Source organism: Poecilia latipinna, unplaced genomic scaffold (genome assembly GCF_001443285.1).
Source record: "Poecilia latipinna isolate Pla-1442-1.1 unplaced genomic scaffold, P_latipinna-1.0 Scaffold1385, whole genome shotgun sequence".
Lineage (NCBI taxonomy): Eukaryota > Metazoa > Chordata > Actinopteri > Cyprinodontiformes > Poeciliidae > Poecilia > Poecilia latipinna.
The window spans coordinates 2690-8542 of record NW_015114001.1 but is presented as its reverse complement, the minus strand read 5'-3'; the positions used below and the strand labels follow the sequence as shown (position 1 = coordinate 8542).

Sequence of the window (5853 nt, the reverse complement as noted above, 5' to 3'; positions counted from 1 at the left end):
AAAATCTGTTGTAATAAATACAATTAAAACACAAACTGTTCATCTTACTGTGCATAGATGTCAGCAGCAGACAGAAGTAGAAGTATGGATTTAGCAAAAATAATAGAAAGCAAAACAATATATATCTGCTTGAAATGCAACAATCTTCCTACATTTATCAAGGATCTATCTAGCTAGCTAGCTAGCTGTCTGACTGTCTATCTGTAGCAATATGGAGTTAATATCCTGCCAAAACATTGCATTTTGTGCACAAGGACAGTTTGTAAAGTATGCTTTATGTATGTGCAACTTTCCAGCACAGTTTGTGAAATATGTTTTCTTTGTGTGCAACAATCTTTATTGGTTTGCAACGTTTTGGCGGGAAAATAACTTGAGTTGTCTTTGGCTAATATTTGAATAATCTTGCTATTTGAAACACTGAAGTGTGACAAACATGAAAAGAAAAATCAGGAATGGGGCAAACAATTTTTAACATCACTGTAAATCGATAAAAACAAAATTTATCTGAAGAGTTGGATAAGAAACGTTTGATCAGGTTTCTTAGTGAACTGGATCAAGTCAGGTTGATTAACCTGACTTTATGAGGAAGTTTTTATAAACCTCCTAGTTCATAAAAACATGGAAGTTTATAAAAAAAACTTCCAAGTTTTTTTTATAAAAAAACTTGGAAGTTTTTTTGTAAAATCTAGTGGCTAAACTAGTTTAGCCACTAGTTTAGCTAAACTAGTGGCTAAACTAGTTTAGCTAGTGGCTAAACTAGGAAGTGGCTAAACCACTTCCTAGTTTAGCCACTAGGAAGTGGCTAAACTAGGAAGTAGCCACTTCCTAGTTTATAAAATAACTAGAAAGTGGCATAGTGGCCTAGTTTTATAAATTAGGCCACTAGTATATAAAACTAGTGGCCTAGTTTTTATAAACTAGGAAGTGACCCAGTTTATATAAACTAGACCACTTCCTAGTATGCATTGTATATATAGTGAGGATAACTAATGTGGCAAATACACATACAAGAGCAGCTCAAGATGAAGACTTCTGTGGCAGCATTAACTTTCTTTTTCTTATACTTGCGTGTGGCTGAAATCATAGCTCAGCCAGGAGAGGTCAGTGACACAGATGATGGCATTGTTCAGTCACCTGGAGGCCAAGATTGTTGTGCGGCCGAAAGCCAGAAAAACTGTTGTCAACTTTTTGTCAGCTTAAGAGAGATAGAAACCAAACTTAGAAACACTCAGAGAGAGATGGAGGTCCTGAAGTCACAAGTTCAAGGTAAGAGCATATTTGGAGTTTTAACTTTTGTAAATTTTGTTATATAGAGATTAAGTAAATTTTATAATGAATATTTATTTTCATATTCTTAAGGCAACAAGGTAGTATTTGGCGCATCCATAAGTGTAGGTGGAAATATTGGACCTTTTAATACCCACACCACACTGATCTACAAAAAGGTCTACGTGAACACAGGATCGTTCAACCCGGCAGCAGCTAAACTTATCACAGCAATACGTTTGACCATTCTTATGTTTCAAATTCATGTGTACAAATACTGTTGAGAATTTTGTACTTGAAGAGGTTTACGTATTATTGTGTGTCACGTAAAATAATGTGATTATGTCAAGGAGGACCTAAATGCAGTTAGAGATACAATTTTTACAAAAGGCAAAATACATTTGAGTAGAAGAAAACATTGTAAGAAAAAAAGAAATCTGAAAAATTCCCTTAAAAAGAATTTATGACAGAGACCACAGTTGTTTCTTCAACATCTTTAAAAACTGCAAATAGATAACAAAAAATGTACCAAAAAAAAGGATCAAGAATCACTATGCTACATTAAAACTGATCACATTTACAACACAGAAGGGTTTATATCATTGAACAATAAAAAAAGAACAAATTCAAATTAATCATTTTGAAGTATTTTTTACTTTGATCTTTAAAAATAATATGCAATATTACATCATCATTAAGTCACAAAACCTAAATGCGTTATTCACTGCATATGTGTTGAGATAAATTGCATACACCTCCAATCTCCGACTTATACTTAAATACTTAGAGGTTCTTTTTAATGGCGGGCAGAGCCATTAATATCACCATAAACAACTCTTTGATCATCCACAGGTATTTTCACAGCTCCTGTCAGAGGAGTCTATTACTTCAGCTTCTCTGGACATAATCATTCATCTAAACCAATGGGCCTGCAACTAATGAAGAATGGAGGATATGTGGTCACTTCCTACAACCATGCTGCTGGGAACCATTATGAGGCAGCAACCAATGGGATGACGCTGCAGCTTGAAGTTGGAGACCAAGTTTACATGAGACTGGTGCAAAACACCTGGATTTTTGACAATATGCACAATCTTAGCACATTTATTGGCCTCTTATTATTCCCTCTGTAAGAGTTATGAACAATTAAACAAAGGTGAAGACAAAAAAATATTTGAGTTTGATTTCAGTAATGTTTGTAAGAATGCTTTTTGTTTTAGAGGCATATTTTAGAACAAAATTAGAATCTGTTTATGTTGTGTATTAAATGTGAGAAACTATTCAAAACACCTGGATTTTTGATAATGGAGGTGATCATAGTACCTTTATTGGCCATTTATTAGTGTTCCCTCTGTAAAGGCTGTGAACAATAAACACCTTCTTATAGTAACTTAAAAGGCTCAAGATAAAGACAAAAACAACTAGAGATTGATTTCAGTTAAAATGCTAAGCAAAAACATATCTCGAGGCAGATTTTAGAGAAAAACGTTAAACTGTGTATATTATGTTTTAAATGTGAGATAAAATGTGATGCATGCATGTTCGAGTCAATTCATAATCATCTTTGACCTATTAAATTATTGGTAATGATTAAATGTTTAATTTTCAAATTAAATACTCAAAGTCTTTTAAATCTATTTGATGCTTTTATTCTGTTTTTGTATGAGCAGGTGGAAATCTCATTTTCTTTTGAAGAAATAAAAAATAAAAAATTATTTGCAACATTTGAATGACTAATAATTCTGAATTACAAAAGAGTCATACCAGTTAAACTGGAAAATGTGGAGTCAACATGTATATTAATCAGAGATGCTCACTCTTACTAAGGTCAGCCATGTTTGTTAGAATTTCAGTACAGCATCAAAAAAAATGCTAAGGTAGAAAACATGTAACAAGTTAAAGAAGTGGTCCAAAATCTCAATAAATAGAAAGATTTAATGTTTATAATATAAGTTTCTATTTTCTGGAGTGAACCATACATGGTAATTGGGGACAACAAGAAAAAAATGCACAGTCATTCCTTTATTGTAATCCATTTATTCTTTTCACCTGTGCATGCATGTGGAGCAACCTTTGACCTATCAAGACAAGGCCATCCACCTAAACCTGCAGGCCGAACACAGAGAGCACTGATCAGAGATGCAGCCTAGAGGCCCATGGTGACTCTGGAGACACTCTCTGCAGAGATCCTCAGCACAGGTGGGGGTTATTTGTCCGCAGGACAACTATTAGTTGTGCACTGCACAAATGTAGTCTTTATGGAAGTGTGGCAAGAGGAAAGCTTTTCCGCCAAAATGCAAAGCACTACGTGTGGTGGAGAACTAACACTCCACATCACTCTGAACACACCATTCCTTCTCCCAAATATGGTGGTAAATATGGCATAGCATAATATAATAATAATAATAATAATTAAAATAAAACATTCACATTGATAAAACTGACAGAGGCTTTTAGTGTTTCAGTCATGTGTCACCCATGCTGTGCAAATATTTTTTATTGAATTATTTCATGTATTGAAGGCTTTTTTTTTATTTTTTACAACTTTTGAGACAATTTAGAAAAATATGTTTTCACATCCTTGTGTAAAACCGAAAGGAGCTTCACCACAAATGGTTTTTCAAAGAATGAAACAGGTTTTTCCAATGAAAAAAATATGTGTCTTTATTAGATTGTAATTGGTCAAATATGATGGTAAAATGTATTTATTTAATTACATACATCAGATCGCCTCACATTTAAGACATACCGCACACAGCTTCTAATTTTACCCTGCTATCTCTCCCCATCAGTACGTATTACCACTGAATATTATCACCAAAATAAAATCAATTTCATGTGTATGTTAGCTTTCATTCTTTTGCAGGAACCTTACAGAGAGAATAATAAATGGCCAATAAATGTGCTGTGATCATTCGAATTGTCATAAATCCAGGTGTTTCCACGCAGTCTTATGTAAACCTGGTCTCCAACTTCAAGCTGCAGAGTCATCCCATTGGTTGCTGTCTCATAACGGTTCCCAGCAACATGGTTGAAGACAGTGACCATCTGCTGTCCATTCTTCATCAGTCGCAGGCCCATTGGTTTAGATTATATATTATGTCCAGAGAAGCTGAAGTAATAGACTCCTCTGACAGGAGCCGTAAAAATACCTGTGGATGATCAAAGCGATGTTTATGGTGATGCTTGGTGGTCTTTTAACTCCAAGGTTTCAAAAACAAATCCTGAAGTATTTAAGCAGTATTTAAGTATTTAAGCAGACATAAGACTTAAAATGGAAAAAAAAAAATGTCTTCTTACAACTCTCACAAGTTGCTGCATTTTTCAGTCAGAGGAGAATGTACTTTATGTAACCACATACAGTAGAAGTATTTCAAAAACAAAATACAAGGTTGGAGGTGGCCATACTTTTGCTTTAGTAGCTCCTAAACTATGGAACAGTCCATTTTTTCACCCATCGTTGAATGTTGATCGTATTATTGGTAGGTCAATTCCAAACCCTACCTTGAGTGTCAAGAAAAGCACATATAGATGAAATGTATCATTATTATAACTGATTTATTTGATTATCTTTTAATTGTTTAAATTTTTGTAATTACGTAGCTGTTTAATGTCTTTTAAAGTTAACTTTGTATTTTGTTCTTTTTATCTTTTTAATTGTCTTTATGGAACTTTGGTCCTTTGTGGTTTTTAAAGGGCTTTATAAATAAAGCAGGATTGTTTTGGATAGCATTGCATCGGATATGCAGTAAAGAGTTTGAGCAACTTGTGAAAACAGATTTAACTGCTATGACTTTATGATATAATGAAAATGTAATGTACATTATTCGGAAAGCTCCAGGTAAAATGCCTTAAAATGATTTGTTTGAATTTATTCTTTGTTTTTATGTTTCAGTATTATAGACCCTGTCTAAATTGTAAATGCAATCAGAATCTTTAATGTACCAATGATGACTGTTGTTCATTTTTGTACAGCATACTTTTTTAACCTCATCACAGTTTTTAAAGAGGTTGAGGAAATAACAGTGATTCTCTGTCTTTTTTTGGTGACTTTTTTCTGATTTTTCTTTTTTTTTTTTGTCTTACAAGATTTTCTGCTACTTGTATGTTTTTATTTCACAGTTTTTAAAGGTTGCATCTCAAGTCTGGTCTGCATTTAGGTCCTTAACACAATTGCACTATATGACACTTAGTAATGTGGTACATCTTTTCAGACACAGCAATATATTTCAAACTCTCAATATTTGTGCACAATAATTTGATTGATAAGCATAATAAAATATTTTACTGTGATAAGTTTACCTGTCGCCGGGTTGAATGATCCTGTGTTCATATAGACCCTTTTGTAGACCAGTGTGATCTCAGTATTAAAAGGTCCAACATTTCCACCTGCACTAATAGATGCTCCAAATGCTACCTTGTTCCCTTAGAAAGAAAACATGGCCATTATGTTTATTTTCTCTGTATATAACATTTTTTACAAAAGTTAAAACTCCAAATCTGCTGCTCTTACTTTGAACCTGTGACTTCAGGACCTCCATCTCTTTCCGAGTGTCTCTAAGTTTGGCTTCTAGCTCTCTTAAGATA

At 33.6% G+C, this 5853-nt stretch overlaps 1 long non-coding RNA gene across 1 annotated transcript; it reads right to left on the bottom strand.

The window, feature by feature from the left end:
* Window positions 1–3800: 3800 nt before the first annotated feature.
* LOC106962208 (uncharacterized) lies at window positions 3801–5851 on the bottom strand. Its single transcript, XR_001427925.1, has 3 exons — window positions 5780–5851; window positions 5569–5691; window positions 3801–4418 (listed from the first exon to the last, which is right to left on the bottom strand). It is a non-coding gene; the product is annotated as an uncharacterized LOC106962208 (long non-coding RNA).
* Between the last annotated feature and the right edge of the window lie 2 nt (window positions 5852–5853).